Genomic DNA, 21,389 nt, shown 5'->3' with positions numbered 1-21,389 from the left:
CTACCAAAAATAAAAATTGAGTTTTTAAAATTACTCCATGTTTCTATTATTTTTCTTTATTTTAAACTCCAATAGTTTAATAATTATCAGTACACGATTATTATACATAATTTACTTTTTCTTATGTTGCAAATTAGACAAGAGGAGAGTAATTTAAGATTTTATAAATATTTTCTATTGAGTTCACTAAAAATAATTAAAACTAGAAATTGCTAAACTTCACTGAGAATTGTGACAATTATTTCATGTTGGATTATGAAATCCTCACAACAATCACAACTGCATGAACATATACTCTCCATTTTACGAATATGCTCACTGAAGCCTGCTGATGTCCATTAACATGCTTAAGACCACACAGCTAGTAAGTGCTCAAGCTGGAAAGTGAACATAAAGTTTTTGGCTCCATAACCTGACATTGAACCTGAGTGCTTTACTATACTGCCCAAAGTCAGTACGAGAACTATTCTAGAAATACTTTGTACTTACTGCTCAATTTGTCTACAAAAGCAGACCCCATGTATTGAGCCTTCTTGAAGAATTATGAATCAGCTTTCTCAACATAGCAATATGTCCATCAGAAAAAGTCTTGAGGAGTAAGAAAGATGTTCACTCAGGTATTGTAACGACAAGGGTTGGGGTCGTAGCAGCCATCACAAAGTAAGATCCTAAAGGTTTTTCTCTAAATAGCCTTTTGTTCTACATTTCTTGCCTTGATTGCAGTTCCTACCCACAAAAAACTCACTGCTGTATTTTCCTTTGTGTCATGAAGAGAAATAAAAGACTTTGTCTCCTTACTCATTATTCCACCCCACTGACCTTATCTGGAGAGGCTGGAGAGCAGGTTAAAAAGAAAAGAATGCTTCCTCTTAATGCAGTGAGAAGGGACCATAGATTTGTTTCCTCTTTGTAGATTTTAATGCTCAACCTTATTTCTATTCACCTGGACAACCCAATAGTCAAAGCTTTGCCTCTGTTTACTCCCTCCCATTCTCATTTATTCTAACATACCACTGATGGCCTGCTAGTCATTCTTGATCATTCTCATGCTTGCCATATTGTGTATGCAAATTTGGAGATGGAATAAAGATAGAATAGTGTATTTTCATTCACCTTTATCTTCTTTTCTCTCCACATTGTGATAACGAGAATTACAGCAGACATGATTTCTGATCCCAGTCACCTTAGATTCTGGTCCCAGTTACTTTATATTAGTCTTTTCCATACCTCAGATAGTTCTCAAGTTCAAATTCAGAAGTTCATTCAGGCATGAACTTATCACCATAGGACATACAACTTAAATGTGTTTGCTTGTCTATTACCTGACTATGATGATGAAAAATAAGTTTTGTAAAAACAGTTTTGTTCACTGTGGCACTCCAGCAATAAAAATATCTAGTGCATAGTAACAGATTAAAAAAACTTGTTGAATGACTGTTGAATTTTTTGCCCCACCCATATTTGTTTCTGTCTATCTTTGTACACCACCCCACCCTGGGCATATCATGATCATTTCACCTCTCATACTTAATGCTGTATTTTGTTTATTAGTAGGGCTTTGCCTCCTACACTACAGGCTTCTTAAGGATAAAAACTGTGCCTGATTCACCTTTTTATCTGCAGCATGGAGACATCTGGTACATTAGGAAATTCTAAGTAAATATTTCTTTGAAATATGGATAAATTTTCTTCCTTATTATCATATGCAATTTTAAGGAATTTTCATAATGAAAATTAATGTAAATATATAAAACATATTCCATGATGTTTAGACTTTAGAAACAATAAAAATCGCTCTGGTGTTGCAGAGCCAAGATGGTGGCATAGGTAGAGCAGCAGAAATCTCCCAAAACCACATTTATGTATGAAAATATAACAAAAACACAACTCTTCCTAAAATAGAGACCAGAGGCCACAGGACAACACACAGACCACATCCACACCTGCAAGAACCCAGTGCCTCCCAAAGTGTGTAAGAAACAAGCTCCGGCCCTGCGGGTCCTGAGCACCCCTCCCCCCACCTCCCAGCGGGAAGAGAGAGATCTGAGTGGGAGGGAGAAGGAGCCCAGGACTGCTGAACACTCAGCCCCAGCCATTCCGACCAGAACGCAGATGCAGTGCATGCGTGGGGTCCTGGATACGAGGGAAACAGGGTGGCAGGACCTGTGAGCTGGTGCCTGAGGCCGACGCCGGAGAACAAAGAAACGGAAGCAGCCTTTTTTTGGGGGGGGGGAGGGGAGTGCTTTTTGGAAGTCTAAAAGGGACAGGGACCCTAATATTAGGGAAAGGGGGAAGCAAGGCAGGTGAGTGGGTGCCTGAGACTGGAGCCTGAGGACAAAGAAAATCGTGCATTTATTTTTTATTTTTTTTTTAATTATTAGTTTAATTTTCTTTTTCTTTTGTTGCTGTTGTTGTTTTGGTTTGGAGAGCGCTTTTTGGAAGTCTTAACGGGGCAGGGCAGGACACTTAGTCCAGAGGCAGGGAAATCTAGGGATCTCTGGGCACTCTAACCCCCTGAGCAGCAGGGAGCACAGAGGCCCCTTGGAGATAAACAGCCTCGCAGCCACTCCCCCTCCAATGGGGCTCCATCATTTTGGAGCAGTAGCCCAAGCCAGGCCACACCCAGGGCAACAGTGGAGATAAACTCCATAGCAGCTGGTCAGGAAGCAGAAGCACTGTCTGTGCAAAGTTGCCCAGCACAAGCCACTAGAGGTCGCTATTCTCCCAGGAGAGGAAGGCCACAAACCAACAAGAAGGAAAGCTCTTCCAATTGTCACTCGTAACAGCTCTGCAAACTATCTCTATCACCATGAAAAGGCAAAACTACAGGCAGACAAAGATCACAGAGACAATGCCTGAGAAGCAGACAAACCTAACAAGTCTTCCTGAAAAAGACTTCAAAATAAAAATCATGAACATGCTGACGGAGATGCAGAGAAAAATGCAAGAGCAATGGGATGAAGTCCAGAGGGAGATCATGGATGTCAGGAAGGAGATCACAGAAGTGAAACAAACCCTGGAAGGATTTATAAACAGAATGGATAAGATACAAGAGGCTATTGAAGAAATAGAAACCAGAGAACAGGAAAGTATAGAAGCTGACATAGAGAGAGATAAAAGGATCTCCAGGTATGAAACAATACTAAGAGAACTATGTGACCAATCCAAAAGGAACAATATCCATATTATAGAGGTACCAGAAGAAGAAGAGAGAGGAAAAGGGATAGAAAGTCTCTTTGAAGAAATAATTGCTGAAAACTTCCCCAAACTGGGGGAGGAAATAATTGAACAGACCATGGAAATACACAGAAACCCCAACAGAAAGGATCCAAGGAAGACAATACCAAGACACATAAAAATTAAAATGGCAAGGATCAAGGACAAGGAAAGAGTTTTAAAGGCAGCTAGAGAGAAAAAGGTGACCTATAAATGAAAAACCATCAGGCTAACATCAGACTTCTCAACAGAAACCCTACATGCCAGAAGAGAATGGCATGATATATTTAATGCAATGAAAAAGAAGGGCCTTGAATCAAGGATACTGTATCCAACACGACTATCATTTAAATATGATGGTGGGATTAAACAATTCCCAGACAAGCAAAAGCTGAGGGAATTTGCTTCCCACAAACCACCTCTACAGGGCATCTTACAGGGACTGCTCTAGATGGGAGAACTCCTAAAAAGAGCACAGAACAAAATACACAACATATGAAGAATGGAGGAGGAGGAATAAGAAGGGAGAGAAGAAAAGAATCTCCAGACAGTGTATATAATAGCTCAATAAGCGAGCTAAGTTAGGCAGTAAGATACTAAAGAGGCTAACCTTAAACCTTTGTTAACCACGAATCTAAAGCCTGCAATGGCAATAAGTACATATCTCTCAATAGTCACCCTAAATGTAAATGGAATTAATGTACCAATCAAAAGACCCAGAGTAATAGAATGGATAAGAAAGCAAGACCCATCTATATGCTGCTTACAAGAAACTAACCTCAAACCCAAAGACATGCACAGACTAAAAGTCAAGGGATGGAAAAGCATATTACAGGCAAACAACAGTGAGAAGAAGGCAGGGGTTGCAGTACTAATATCAGACAAGATAGACTTCAAAACAAAAAAAGTAACAAGAGATAAAGAAGGACATTACATAATGATAAAGTGCTCAGTCCAACAAGAGGAAATAACCATTCTAAATACATATGCACCCAACACAGGAGCACCAGCATATGTGAAACAAATACTAACAGAACTAAAGGGGGAAATAGACTGCAATGCATTCATTTTAGGAGACTTCAACACACCACTCACCCCAAAGGATAGATCCACCGGGCAGAAAATAAGTAAGGACACAGAGGCACTGAACAACACACTAGAACAGATGTAGCTAATAGACATCTACAGAACTCTACATCCAAAAGCAACAGGATACACATTCTTCTCAAGTGCACATGGAACATTCTCCAGAATAGACCACATACTAGGCCACAAAAAGAGCCTCAGTAAATACCAAAAGATGGAAATCCTACCAACCAACTTTTCAGACCACAAAGGCATAAAACTAGAAATAAATTCTACAAAGAAACCAAAAAGGCTCACAAACACATGCAGGCTTAACAACACGCTCCTAAATAATCAATGGATTAATGACCAAATCAAAATGGAGATCCAGCAATATATGGAAACAAATGGCAACAACAACACTAAGCCCCAATTACTGTGGGACACAGCAAATCAGTCTTAAGAGGAAAGTATATAGCAACCCAGGCATATTTAAAAAAGGAAGAACAATCCCAAATAAATGGTCTAACGTCACAAATATCGAAATTGGAAAAAGAAGAACAAATGAGGCCTAAGTTCAGCAGAAGGAGGGACATAATAAAGATCAGAGAAGAAATAAATAAAATTGAGAAGAATAAAACAATAGCAAAAATCAATGAAACCAAGAGCTGGTTCTTTGAGAAAATAAACAAAATAGATAAGCCTCTAGCCAGACTTAGTAAGAGGAAAAGAGAGTCAACACAAATCAACAGAATCAGAAACGAGAAAGGAAAGATCACGATGGACCCCACAGAAATACAAAGAATTATTAGTGAGTACTATGAAAATCTATATGCTAACAAGCATGGAAACCTAGGAGAAATGGACAACTTCCTAGAAAAATACAACCTTCCAGGACTGACCCAGAAAGAAACAGAAAATCTTAACAGACCAATTACTAGCAATGAAATTAAAGTGGTAATCAAAAAACTACCAAAGAACAAAACCCCCAGGCCAGATGGATTCACCTCAGAATTTTATCAGACATACAGGGAAGACATAATACCCATTCTCCTTACAGTTTTCCAAAAAATAGAAGAGGATGGGATACTCCCAAACTCATTCTATGAAGCTAACATCACCCGAATACCAAAACCAGGCAAATACCCCACCAAAAAAGAAAACTGCAGACCAATATCCCTGATGAACATAGATGCAAAAATACTCAACAAAATATTATCAAATCGAATTCAAAAATACATCAAAAGGATCACACATCATGACCAAGTGGGATTCATCCCAGCAATGCAAGGATGGTACAACATTCGAAAGTCCATCAACATCATCCACCACATCAACAAAAATAAAGACAAAAACCACATGATGACCTCCATAGATGCTGAAAAAGAATTTGACAAAGTTCAACATCCATTCATGATTAAAAAAACTCAGCAAAATGGGAATAGAAGGCAAGTACCTCAACATAATAAAGGCCATCTATGATAAACCCAAAGCCAACATTATGTTGAACAGCGAGAAGCTGAAAGCTTTTCCTCTGAGATCAGGAACTAGACAGGGATGCCCACTCTCCCCACTGTTATTCAACGTGGTACTGGAGGTCCTAGCCATGACAATTAGACAAAACAAAGAAATATAAGGAATCCAGGTTGGTAAAGAAGAAGTTAAACTGTCACTATTTGCAGATAACATGATACTATACATAGAAAACCCTAAAGACTCCACCCCAAAACTACTAGAACTGATATCAGAATACAGCAAAGTTGCAGGATACAAAATCAACACACAGAAATCTGTGGCTTTTCTATACACTAACAATGAACCAACAGAAGAGAAATCAGAAAAACAACTACATTCACAATTGCAGCAGAAAAAATAAAATACCTAGGAATAAACCTAACCAAAGAAGTGAAATATTTGTACTCTGAAAACTACAAGTCACTCTTAAGAGAAATTAAAGGGGACACTAACAGATGGAAACTCATCCCATGCTCGTGGCTAGGAAGAATTAATATCGTCAATATGGCCATCCTGCTCAAAGCAATATACAGATTTGATGCAATCCCTATGAAACTACCACAACATTCTTCAATGAACTAGAGCAAATAATTCAAAAATTCATATGGAAACACCAAAGACCCTGAATAGCCAAAGCAATCCTGAGAAAGAAGAATAAAGTAGGGGGGATCTCACTCCCCAACTTCAAGCACTACTATAAAGCCATAGTAATCAAGACAATTTGGTACTGGCACAAGAACAGAGCCACAGACCAATGGAACAGACTAGAGAATCCAGACATTAACCCAGACATATATGGTCAATTAATATTTGATAAAGGAGCCATGGACATACAATGGCAAAATGACAGTCTCTTCAACAGATGGTGCTGGCAAAACTGGACAGCTCCATGTAGGAGAATGAAACTGGACCATTGCCTAACCCCATATACAAAAGTAAACTCAAAATGGATCAAAGACCTGAATGTAAGTCATGAAACCATTAAACTCTTGGAAAAGAACATAGGCAAAAACCTCTTAGACATAAACATGAGTGACCTCTTCTTAAACATATCTCCCCAGGCAAGGAAAACAAGAGCAAAAATGAACAAGTGGGACTATATTAAGCTGAAAAGCTTCTGTACAGCAAAAGACACCATCAATAGAACAGAAAGGAACCCTACAGTATGGAAGAATATATTTGAAAATGACAAATCTGATAAAGGCTTGACGTCCAGAATATATAAAGAGCTCACATGCCTCAACAAACAAAAAACAAGTAACCCAATTTAAAAAAGGGCAGAGGAACTGAACAGACAGTTCTCTAAAAAAGAAATTCAGATGGCCAGCAGACACATGAAAAGATGCTCCACATCGCTAATTATCAGAGAAATGCAAATTAAAACTACAATGAGGTATCACCTCACACCAGTAAGGATGACTGCCATCCAAAAGACAAACAACAACAAATGTTGGCAAGGCTGTGGAGAAAGGGGAATCCTCCTACACTGCTGGTGGGAATGTAAATTAGTTCAAACATTGTGGAAAGCTGTATGGAGGTACATCAAAATGCTCAAAACAGACTTACCATTTGAGCCAGGAATTCCACTCCTAGGAATTTACCCTAAGAATGCAGCAATCAAGTTTGAGAAAGACAGATGCACCCCTATGTTTATCGCTGCACTATTTACAATAGCCAAGAATTGGAAGCAACCTAAATGTCCATCGATAGATGAATGGATAAAGAAGACATGGTACATATACACAATGGAATACTACTCAGCCATAAGAAAAGGGCAAATCCTACCATTTGCAGCAACATGGATGGAGTTGGAGTATATTATGCTCAGCGAAATAAGCCAAGAAGAGAAAGAGAAATATCAAATGATTTCACTCATCTGTGAAGTATAAGAACAAAGGAAAAACTGAACGAACAAAACAGCAGCAGAATCACAGAACTCAAGAATGTTCTAACAGGTACCAAAGGGAAAGGGACTCGGGAGGATGGGTTGGTAGGTAGGGATAAGGGGGGTGAGAAGAAGAAGGGGGGTATTAAGATTAGCATGCATGGGGGGTGAGAGAAAGGGAAGGGCTGTACAACACAGAGAAGACAAGTAGTGACTCTACAACACTTTGCTATGCTGATGGACAGTGACTGTAAAGGGATTTATAGGGGGGATCTGGTATAGGGGAGAGCCTAGTAAACATAATATTCATCATGTAAGCGTAGATTAATGATAACAAAAAAAAAAAAAGCAGTTCCTGTGTGGTGACCTCCAATGAGATCTACACAATGTATAAAGGGCATATGAAAGTGTAGGCAAAGGGTTTGTTTGTGCTTATACAGATGATCAAAGCCTAATTTGGCTACCCTGAAATGAACTAAGATATGTTATGAAAAAGAACTTCCAACATCAGCACTCTCTGGAAGACTCATGCCAGAAGATGATCATCAAAAAACCCCAACAAAGATCCACGTGCTGCTACAGGTGTAGATGCACTCATCCCACCGGTTCCTGGACTTGCCATGGGAATGAAGAAGGAGATATCTAAGCTGGCCTATGCATACAGTAAAACAACAAATTTGACTGGATCTATACTGTTGGAATTCAACCAAGAATTAGGAGAAGTGCAAGTTGTAGCACTCCAAAATCTTACAACTACAGACTATTTACTGTTAAAAGAACATATGGGATGTGAACAGTCCACAGGAATAGGTTGTTTTAATTTGTCTGATTTCTCTCAGACTGTTCAACTTCAGTTGGACAATATCCACCATATCATAGATAAGTTTTCACAAATGCCTAAGGTGCCCAACTGGTTTTCTTGGTTTCACTGGAGATGGCTGGTAATTATAGGTATGCTTTGGTTATGTAACTGTATTCCTATTATGTTAATGTGTGTGTGCAATTTAATTAGTAGTTTAAAACCTATACATGCTTAAGGTACTCTACAAGAAAATATGTCAAAGGAATAATCAATCTTCCCATGTTTTCTTCCGCCTGCTACTTCTATAGGTTTTCTTTTTCCTTCCTAATTACAATCCTTAAATAGAATTCGTGCCTCATATCGAATTTACTGTGTATCACAATTCTTCCAAGTGGTAAAGATATCTCAAGACAAATGCTGGGCATAGAAGCCACATGGCATAAATATGCAAGGGAGTAAAAAAACTAACCTTTTCAAACAATAAGGCTTCTCTCTCACTTACCAACTTTACATTTCCCTGTATGGCCCTGGAAGATGACTGGTTAGCCAGAGACGGGTAAGATTCCTCAACGGAGGAACAACCTAAGACAGGCACAGTCACAGGGGGGCCATCAGATGAGGAATTGTGGATCAACTGAGGTGAGGCTTAGAACCTCACCCCTCTGTTTTGAGAGAAATCTTCTGCATCCGTGGATGTTTTATTGCCCTTGTCTAGCTTGGATTAACACATAGTCTACAGGCACACACCTGATCATCTACATTTGCTCTCCTACAACACTAAACTATGTTTTCTACCTTTATCTTGAATCTACCTGCCACTTCAGCATTTTATTAAAAATAATAATAATAAAGAGAGAAATGTGGTATCCACCTATAAATCAAGTATAAAATCAAACGAATATTCATATTTGAACTGACTGTTTATAGTTCATAATTCATGATCAAAACTGAAAGTTTCTGTGATAACTGCCCTTGTACTATTCACCATGTAACTTATTTACTATATAAGAATTTGTTCTCCATGTAAGAACTTGTTTGTTCTGCTCCAGAAGATTGGAGACTGATGAAAATTAGGCTTGGGGTGGATTAATGATTATACATTGAGCATTGAATCCCCTATACAGAATTTTATTGTTGTTAACAACCATTTGATCAAAAAAAATAGGAGAGATGCCCTCACAAAAAATAAAATAAAATAAAATAAATAAATAAATAAATAAATAAAGTACACACTTCCAATTGTAAAATAAGTAAGTAACCGGGATGTAAGGTATAGCATAAGGAATATAGTCAGAATATTGTGACAACTTGGTATGGTGATAGCTGGTACCTAGAATTATCATGTATATAAATGTTCAATCACTGTGTTGTACACCTGAAACTAATGTAATACTGTATGTCAACTACCCTTCAATAAAAAATAGTTATCTAAAAAAAAAATCACTTTGGTGTGTTAATAATTTTGTGTATTGATAACTACTTTAAAATTGGTACATAAAAGATCATAGTAGGTAACATACCATTATCAAAATCTCTTAACTTTTTATATATATTTGAGATTAAAAAGAACAGAAGAAAAAAATATGATGTATGATGTCATTTATACTTTAAATGAAAATAATAGGCATGTACTTTTACAGATTTCTTGTTTCTTACAAAAACACATTCCTTGTCCAGAAAAATACCTTAAGCTAACAAATTTTAAATTGAATTCTAGATTTCTGGATGTAATTGTCTTATAAATTTGTAAAAAGAAAGTCCTTATACCTTTACACTGAAAGGTGGGAAAAATCATGTAAAAAATCTTTCGTTGTGATCAGGCAGAATTTATATATGTATAATTTTTTTAACTCCCCCAAATCTGAGTAGTTGGAGGCACTTTCTTTATTTTATTCCCTGTATCACAAATTTATGTATTCTTGGCTTGCCTTATCATCAAAGTGAAAGAGTTTTAACAAAGTGCCTGGATATTTTTAGCCCCAAGTGATTTGCTTTACACTTTCTTTTTAACAGAAGCATATTGGTTTCAAAGTCATACATTTTTTATTTCATGTATTTCTTAATGAAAGTAGAGGCTTATATTATTTTGATTTTAGATTTTCTGAGAAAAGCAGAGATGTCTACTCAGAAACTCTATTAAAAATATACTTTCTTTTTTACGTGTGGTGAGAACTTTTAAAATCTACTGTTTTGTCAACTTTCAAATAGACAATACAATATTGTTAGCTAGTCACTATGCAGTATATTATAAACCCAGACCTTATTCATGTTATAACCAGAAGTTTGTACTATTTGGTCAAAAAACAAAGCAAAAAAAAAAAAACACAAAACAACAAATTATAACTATCTAAGGTGATCGTGTTAACTAGACTTATTTCAGTAACCATTTAGCATATATATATATATGTATATATATATACATGCACATATATAAAATCAGTGTTGTATATCAAACTTATATAATGTTATGTCAGTTATTCCTCAATTAAATAGGAAGAAAAATGTATATTCTTTTGAAAATTCAAATACAAAGTTCAGTGTTTACTTATTTTGCAAGTGCATTTGTCTCCTTGCTCTTTCTCAGATATTATCCACACCCCCCTTACTCAGGTCTTACTGTCTCTTCCCTCTGATTGAAATATTCTTCCTTAGATGTCTGCATGCCTTGCTGTGATTCTTCCTTTAGGTCTCTGCTCTTGTACTACTGTATCACTAGGACATCCCTACTGATCACCTATGAAATAGTACCTTTCTCCCTCAACTTGCCTCATTTTTATCATTATATTTATAATGAATACCATAATATTCGCCTCTTTGTTTATTGGTTATTTAATCTCTTCATTTATTCTATATGTTTGTCTCATTTACTGCCCAGAAGAATGTCTAGGATAAGTGGGTGATAACAAATATTGATGAGAAGGCACTAAGTGAATTTTCTCTCTCCCTATTTAAGTTAACCTATTTAAACTCTACTATGAACATTATAAAAAAGAAGTAAGCAAGAAAAAATGAAGCCTGAGAAGTAATAGCTGAGCTGATGCCTCCTCTTCCTCTAATTACTGGTTCTAAAATAGAAGAGAGAAACAGACTATGGTAATATATGGGAAAAAAGACAATTAGTAACACGAACTCTTTAAACCCACAACTGACTACAAATCCTTGTTATACTCTTTATAAGGGAAGAGGTGGGTACATGGGCAAGTTTTTTAAACTTTCTCGGTATTTGTTTACTAATCCATAAAATGAGTGGCTTACCAAACAGCAGAATAGTGATGAATTGCCAGCACCTGAGAGTTATATTATTTGGTAGAGATATTTAGGTTGGAATTTGGAAAATACTGTTAATTTTCTTAACATCTGATGTTGGGTTTAAAGAGATTGTTATTTGTCACATATTATAAATACTCTTGTTCTTATTTAATAATAAACTTTTCAGCTATGCACTTGGTTGCCCGATGAAAGATGATTCATTACCTCCCTGGCCTATATGTGTCCATGGGATTATGTTTTGACAAAAAGAATGGGAGCTGAACAAACTGTTGGACTTCTGGATCATACTTTTAATGGGAATGAGGAATCATTCCCTCTCTACCTCCTTTTTCTCCATTCCTTAGATGGAGCACATGTTTGATGGTAGGAGCAGTGGACCCTTTTGAGTCTAAACAGAATCTGGGTCCTCAATTTTTTGCATTATCATTTTGGCACATTACATCCTCTACCCAGACTTTTATGTTAGAGTGATAGATTCATATCTTTAAAAGTCACTAACTTTTGTTATAGAAGTTTACACTGTATTTGAACTAATAAAACTGCTAACAATTATACAGCTTGGAAAGATTTTAGTTAAAAGAAGACTTGAGTAGCTCAGATTCTTCATCTCTGAAATAATGACTGTTACATCCCTTCCTTCTCCAGTCAATTTAAATTCAAATAAACTAATAGAGAACAATTATATATGCACCTCTATTTTTATTGCTGCATATGTACAAAACCAAGATATGGAAGCAACCTAAGTGCCTATTGAAAGATGAATACATAAAGAAGATGTGGTACATATACACAGTGGAATATTATTCAGTCATAAAAAGAAGGAAATCCTGTCATTTGTGACAAAATGGATAGACAAAGAAATCCTTCCATTTGCAACAACATGGGCATACCTACAGAGTATTATACTCAGTGAAATAATCCAGGTGGAGAAAGACAAATACCATATGATTTCACTTATTTGTCAAATCTAAAAACAAAACAAAACAAAACAGAGTGATAAAAATGGCATTAGACTTATAGACATAGAAGTGATTGGTGGTTACCATGGAGGAGGGGTTGGGATTGGTGAGTGGGGAATGTGAGGGGGATAAAGGAACACAAAAATCTCAATCATAATAGAAGCTGGATTTGGGGATGGTAGTACAACATGGAGAATATAGCCAATGATTCTGTAACATCTTTCTATATTGACAGATAGTAACTGTTCTAGTGGGGCTAAGGATTTAATAACGTGGGTCACTGATGAAGCACTGTGAAGATACTTGAAACCAATATAATATTGTGTATCAAGTGTACCTCAATAAAAAAGAGAAAAATTAGAAAAATATTAAACTATAAGGTAAAAGCAACCTGCATATCAAAGACAGATGTACAAGGCAGTGTTCAAAGAAGTTTGAATTGAACTATATAAAGCACTCTAGGGTTTTATATCCTAGAGCTCTAAGAAGTTATCTAGACTTCTTCAGGGCTAAAATAGAGACCTTAAGTGTATCTGTCTTTACGGCTTTGGGAGAAGTGTGTGAAACAACACACATATCATGCTAAGTGTAGTGTGTGGAATATAGTACATTTCTAATACGTATCAGCTAGTTTAATTACCATTCCAGGAAGAAGTTTCTATAATGCCCAGTGCACATTAATTTACTGTCAATATCCATTGAAGGATTTTCAAAGGCAACTGCAGTTTTCCCCAATGGCATAGATTATGGAACATATACTGGTATTTTTTTAAACAATATATATTGTGATTATTCAGTGATTAGATTGTGTCCGACAGTATAAGCATGTCAAAGAGATTTCCTTATTGTTGTTCAATAAATGTTGCATTTTCAACATCTTTTAAGGAGTTAGAGAGTTTGTCAAAAACCTATATCGTTAAAAATTTTCATTCCTAAAAGATTATGGAACAGAAATATGTGAAACCACAGATGCCTATTTTGTTGAAACACTAAAATAATCAATTCAGAGCAATCTAAAAGAAGCTGAATTGTCAAAATGTGTTAGTTAAGATGCATGTGATGGCTTATTCATTATGATCAACAGGACATTTTCAGAAACAACTCAAATTTACATAATAAAAATAAATTCTGTGCCACATAAACTTGCAATATACCTTTCTAATCTGTACTCATTAAAAAGAAACAAAGCACCATAATATGAAAATAATAAGGCTAAAAGAAATTTACAGATAATTCAAGATAAATCATGTGATCAAAAATAATTTTCTTTATAAAAATTGATAACTTTTTATACTAGTAATTGTCATTCTTTGAAAAACATTTAAAATATAGTTCTGGTGGCCAAAAATTTAAGATGTTGGCAGGTTTAGTGAAGCCTCTAACGTTGTCCATACAGTACTCCACAGCAGATAATTTATTTATCTTATCAGTGTAAGTTTTTTTCCTTTGGCCATCACACCCATTTCTCCCTACTCCATCCTCTGCCCTGGCAATTGCCAATCTACTCTCTGTTTCTATAAGGTCAGTTTTTTTATATTCCATATATGTAAGTGAAATCATACAGTGTCTTTACCTGACTTACTTCACTTAGCATAATGGGGAAGAGGGAGGTCCCTCATTACTGCCAGGGAAGGTGAAATCTAGAATCTCCAGTCAGCCTTTACTGTATTTTTTTCTCCCTTGTTTTGCCAGAGTACAGCATTAATTGTAAACATCTTTCTGTATGCTAGACTGCTACTTATATGATTCTTTTGCAAGAGAGAGCAGGTTTTTCTTGAGAAGTTTTTGTTGGTGCCAGTCAGAACTTCTTGTTGTGGACTTCCTCAGCAGAGCTATATAGGAGGAAAAGGAAAGCACAGCAGACTCACCACTCATCACCTCTAGTCCCAACATTTCTAGTCGATCTGCCTTCTTCTCCCCACCCTTAATAACCTCTTTTTGTTTATTTTGTGTATAATTTCCAGGGTTTTAGCTTTACTTAGTTGGAGAGATAGAAAGAAATGCATATCTTCCGTATTTTTCAGAACTGGAAAAGGTAATAGATTTTTGATTGTCTGGCTTGTTGTAACATTGTCGTCTAAAGAGTCATTTCTGGTTGAATCTTGATTAGCTGATTTTTATAACAGCTCATTTAAAAATAACTCATACCAAGGGAACCTGGGTAATAGAAAACAAAAATGAGAAGTAAGGTGCCTCATATCCTCTGGAGCAGCTATATTGGCCCCCAGGTTTATTTTACTCTGCAGGTTTCCTAGCCAGCACAGTGTAATCATTTTTCTAATGTCCTTGCTGCTTAAAGTATCCTCAGGTGTCTTCATCAGCATGCGCCCTCCCCAGATGCTTAGTGGCTGAGATCTGGTTTTGTTTTAAGGCTTTTAAATTTTTTTCAGTGAGGAGTTGGGAACCTGCAAATGGGGCCATTTGCCAATCTAGTTTGAGTTCACAAATTAAATCCATTTAACTGTGGTTAAGCATTGTCATAAAAAGTGAGAAGAAAATCAATGTTGTGACTACATCAGGATCCACTCCTGAATGCTGTTTTTTCTCATCTGCAGATTGAGTTCTCATCCAATGCATTGTACAGGAATGACTCTGGGTAAAGTCCACAAAAGATACTTTCCAGCATCCAGATTTTGTAAATATGCCTGGTGTTCTATGCAATTTGTAGTCTTATAAATCACCCTCAGAATCTTCCCAATCTATCTTTACATATTTTTTTCTTCATTTGAGATTGCTGTTAGGATATGAATCAATTGTTACAGATTTGCAAGTGTTAAATTATATAACCTCAGAAATTTTAACATTCTTAGCTAATTCTCAGCAGAGAATGAGACCAGGACTTAAAATCAATCATAAGGATTTTGCCTGTTTCAATGGGAGATTAATTTTAAGAAGCAATTAATTTCTAGCCTGAAAAAAATGAAAGAAACTTCGTTCATAAAGAGGTTTATGGTATGGTGTTAAAGGAAGTGCATAGAAGAGGGGAAGAAGGCTATTGTGTTCAAGTTGTGATTTGGGTGATGTAGGGGCACATAACATTTTGTATGTTCATAATTTTCTTTGGCCAAGGAATACCTCATTAAACAATTGTGGAATCCAAATTTCTTCAGAAAATTTCACATACTGATACAAAATGAAGACCATTGGATATTTGGAATTTTACACACACACCCCTTTGTGTTAGGGAGTTCTTTCTTAAGTGAATATTTCATACATATTGAAAGTTTTCCAAGGGGCTGTTTAATTCTCAATTATCCTTGGCAAAATTGTGCTACTTTTAATAGCTAAGAATAAGAATTAGAATAATAGTTTGAATACACATAAGAAGCAGTAGTTAGATGCAGGGTGTACAGAATTCACAAAGACACAGATCTACTAGAGTCTGGAAATTGTTCACTGTGCTGCTTTTGATTTGTGTACCCTATTTCTCAAGGCTCTAGTCTAATGGTTGACCCCTGTGTTGCAGACCTGACAAATTTTCAATTCCTGACAAACAGAATTTTTAGAAAGGAAATTGCTTAGAGACAAAACAAGATGAAATCGGGAAAATTTCTCACAAGGTTTTGATTGTTGAACCAAGGAAAATTTGTCTGTAAAGAAAAATGATCTTTTGAAACCTAATTTCACCATCTTTACATTCAAACTGAGAGATTGCCATATTGGTCCTACAGCCATTCTGTTCTCTATGATATTCCTCTAAATGTCTCACAGCAAAACGTAGCAAGAACAGACAGTTCTGTTGTTACTAAGTCTGGCTTCTGGCTTCTGCCCAGGACAAGAGGCTTTTATATCTGTTTGGATAATCTAAAAGTGCTGCTCATTTCTAGGAAGATAATGGGGAGCTTGACAAAAAGAGTTTGGAGTCAGACAAAGTTTAACCCCCATCTCACTATCACTCTGAAAGGAGGCTAAAAGGCCCTCTGAGGTGCGTGCTGACTCTAAGTTGACGATTTTAAAGTACAGCTGTGGGGTGTCATGATTGGCTCCAAGTGACTTCCATGATCGTCAACTGTTTGGTTCCTCCAGAAAAGCCATACAATATAACATTACTAAAGAAAATTAAGTTTATTAAATTTATTTTAGTTAGAAAGAGAACACCATTTTGACAGATGTTATTAATTCTTAGAAGAAAATGGTTAGTCATGGAATATGCTTACACATCTTTGGCTCTGCTCTCAAGTATTTTAAGAGGTTTTAAGGTGTGAACTTGATTAGAATCTGGAGAATTTTGTGACATCCTAGTGTAAGATTGATGGGCACTATGAAGTGAAGATCATGAAGCAAATCTTGATAAATAAATTATTATTTCATAAGTAGGTTGTTTGCTTAGCTTAGCTGTCTATTCTTTTGATAGGGGATAATTTGTCCAGATACACAAATTGGTTATTTACTGTTTTATAGGCTTAGCTTTTTGGAAAGGAATTCCTGAAATAGTTGTCTTATTGACATAGATGATCTTAGTTCTGATTTTGAGAATCAGGTTGTGTGGAGACTAGTGATCATAATTCCTAACATGCCATATAATCCATGAAAATAAATTTGACATTTATTTGCATTAAATCATCTTTCATAGAAGAATTAAAAATCCACCAAAAGATGTGAAAGATAATCTTAGCCTGTGAAAAGGTATTTGCAATAAATAAGTAAGTGATTACTATCAGGTATATATTAATAAATTCTACAAATCAGCAAAAGAAATACAAATAAAATATATTTCATAGAAGGAATTTTCTAATTGGTCACCAATATGAATTTATTTAGCTTCTCTAGTAATCTGAGAAAGGTAAACAAATAATTAAGCACCAATAAATAACTACAAAATTGTCATAAATTAAAATTTTATAAAAATGTCATGAAATGAAATGTTAAAAAATATTGATAAAAGTATGGAGGGGCATTAACTCTCATACCCAAGAGTGGAACTATAAATTGGCTTTATCACTTTGGAGAACAGGAAAGTACTATTTAATGAAGCTGAAAATAACATGTCCATTAAAGACCAATACTACTTTCAAGTAGATGTACTGATCACTCTTGAGGATATGCTTAAGGACACATATTCAAGAAAGATAAGTGAAAATTTCTAATGGTGAAAAAATTTAAGTAAACTAAGTGACCATCAATAGAGTGATGAAAAAATTAAATTTGGAATTCTAAAATTTGAATATCATGCATCACTTATAAATTATGAACTTGATCCCTGCATGTCTGCATGACTGTGAAAGAAAAAAAAACTTTTAGAAGGATTCTCAGAGTATTTTGAAGTCTAAGTGAGTGCCATATCATAGCAATTTTGGATATATTCTACATGTTGTATTAAAATATAAAACAATGACAAAGCATGTAAGTGCATACTTGAGAATTAGGGTTTACTTAGTAGAGAAAAAAAGAATAATTTAAAGTGAAAATCTCACAATTTTAATGGATCTAAAAATATGGTTTAATGTTAACAGTTGTCCAATCTGAATGTTAAGGGATTGTTACTGTTATACTTTTGTCTTCACCTTTTTATTTTGTGATTTTTTAAAAGTCACTGAATTCAGATATAAAAATAAAGAATATTATTTTACCTTCTTATATGTGCAAAATGAATGTCCAAATGTGTTATTCCTATTTTGTAAGAAAGAACTATTTGAAATAACTTAAACACTTATCACTGAGAAAAGCAACTAGCAAAATATATTGCTTTATATATATATATATATATATATATATATATATATAAGAATATATTCTTATATATATATATATTATATTCAAATAATCTGCATTTATTAAAAAACAATGTGGTGGCTGTATGAGTAAATTGAAGAAAATTGATCAAATTGTCCAGATTATGCAGTCTATTATCTTATTTAGGTAAATGTCATGTGCATATTTTTACCAAATATATATTGAAATGTCTTTATATGAGACTCTGAGAATGTGTCTATTTGTTTTTAAGCATTTGTAAGAAGTACAAAAAGATATTAATTGTGCTTGCTTCTAAAAAATGGGTAAGATTGAGGGTAGAGAGAAACAGTTATGTATTATTCTTATAATAATAATGAATTAAAAATTTTAAAAAGAAACAATTACAGTAAAAGTAGAGCATACTTTAGAAGTGAGATGTGAGTAGAGATTTTTATATTTTTCCTACTTCACATTTACAAGCATATTTCCAAAGATGAAAAGGTTTCAATTACTCAACCCATTTGCAATAGCATCAAAAACAAAACAATACTTAGGAATAAGTTTAACTAAGGAGATTAGAGATCTGTATAAGGAAAACTGTAAGACATTGACAAAGAAAATCAAAGGCAAAATAAATGGAAAGGTAACTATTAGTCCATTCTTGGGTTCTGTGATTCTGATGCTGTTTTGTTCCTTCAGTTTTCCTTTATTCTTATACTAATAGTTACCAAAGGGAAAGGGACTGGGGAGGATGGGTGGGAAAGGAGGGACAAGGGTGGGGAAAAAGAAAGGGGGCATTACAATTAGCATGTATAGTGTGTGGAGGGCATGGGGAAGGCTGTGCAACACAGAGAAGACAAGTAGTGATTTTACAGCATCTTACTATGCTGATGAACAGTGACTGTGAAGGGGTACATGGGGGGTACTTGGTGAAAGTGGGGAGCCTAGTAAACATAATGTTCTTCATGTAATTGTAGATTAATGATACGAAAACAAAATAAACAAACGAACAAATAAATAAATAAATGGAAAGGTGTCCTGTGTTCAGGGATTGTAAGAATTAATATTTTTAAAATGTCAATATTAATGAAAGTCATCTACAGATTCAGTGCAATCTATTAAGATGACATTTTTAACAGAAATAGAAAAAACACTCGTAAAACTTATACAGAGCCACAAAAGACCCCAAATAGCCAAAGAAATCCTGAGAAAGAACAAAGCAAGAGGTAACACACTTCCTGATTGCAAGTTATACTATAAAGACAGCAATCAAAACAATGTAGTATTGACATATAAACAGATGAACTGACTGTTGACCTTAAAAAACAAAAGCCACCTATTTTACCAGCAAAATGAGTTTATTTTGGAATAGCAGAGGGATTGTAATTTGGGACAAGCAAACTATGGTGAACCATGAAAAAAAACCGAAGAACAGAAGAGAGGGACTTGTTTTTGTAGAGGAAAGAAGGAATGAAGCTGGAAGGGGTGTTCACTGAGTTCTCTTTGGCTGGATTTTTGCTATGTAAGGAGAAATTTTTCTTTCCTCCTGCTGGGGTCTTTAAATAAAGCTTCTTCTTGTTGGGGAAAGGGGCTTCCTAATCCCATTTTAAATGAGGTTTCTTTTTTAACAAGACCAATGAAACAGAATCAAGAACCCAGAAATAAATGTAAACATTTATGATCAACTAGTATTTGATAAGGGAACCAAGACTACTCAATTACTCAATGAAGAGAAGACAGTTTCTTCAATAAGTAGTACTGGGATAATTGGATATTCACATGTAAAAGAGTGAAACTGTACTTAGGTCTTATGCCACTCACAAAAATCAATTCAAAATTAATTAAAGACAATGTAAGACCTAAAACCATGAAATTTTGAAAAGAAAACAGGAATAAAGCTTCTTGATATAAGCCTTGGTAATAATTTTTTGAATATGACACCTAAAACATAAGCAATGAAATAAAAAATAAGTGGGACTACATGAAACTAAAAACATTTGCATGGGAAAAAAAAAACAACCATAGAATAGGAAAAAAAATTGCAAACCGTGTATCTGAGAAAAGGCTAATGTCAAAATATATAAAGAACTCAAAAAACTCAATATCAAAAAACAAAAACAAAAACAAAAAACCAAATAATGCAGTTAAAAACTGGGCAAATAACCCAAATAAACATTTTCCAAAGAAGACATCCAAAAGGCCAACAGATGAAAAGGGGCTCAACCTACTATTATTAAGTTATTAAGGAAATGCACATTAAAACCACAATAAGATATTAATTCATGCCTGTTAGAATGGCCACCATAAAAAAGACAAGAGACAGCAAATGCTGATGTGGATGTAGAGGAAAGGCAATCCTTGTGCGCTGTTGGTGAGACTGTCGACTGGTACAGCCACTATGGAAAACGATATGGAAGATCCTCAAAAAAGTTAAAAATAGAATTACTCTATGATCCAGCAATTCCACTACTGGGACTATACCATATAATATTTGTCTTTCTCTGTCTAAGTTATGCCTTGAAAGTCCTCCCATGTTCATAACATCATTATTTACAATAGCCAAACATGGAAACAACCTAAGTGTCTATGAGTGGATGAATGGCTAAAGAAGTTGTATATATATATATATGCAATGGAATGAGGAAGTCCTACCATTTTCAAAAACATAGGAGGACTTTTAAGGCATAATTTAGACAGAGAGAGCCAAATATTATATGATCTCAAGGATGTAAAACAAGCAAACAAACAAAAAACTAAGTTCACAGGAAAAGAGAGCAGACTTGTGTTACCAAAGTTTGGGGGGCGGTGGGAGAGGGAATTGGTGGAAGGTGGTCAAAAGGCACAACTTCTAGGTGTAAGGTAAATAAGTACAGAGATGTAATGTACAGCATGATGGCTATACTCAACATTGCTGCATGATTTATAGAAAGGTACTAAGAGAGTAAATCCTAAGAGTTTTTATCATAGGAGGACATTTATTTTCCTTTTTCCTTTGTCTTTTCTT

The sequence above is a fragment of the Manis javanica genome, chromosome 3 (assembly GCF_040802235.1).
Source record: "Manis javanica isolate MJ-LG chromosome 3, MJ_LKY, whole genome shotgun sequence".
Taxonomy (NCBI): Eukaryota; Metazoa; Chordata; class Mammalia; order Pholidota; family Manidae; genus Manis; species Manis javanica.
The sequence above is the reverse complement of the archived record's forward strand: the minus strand, read 5'-3'. Positions refer to the sequence as shown.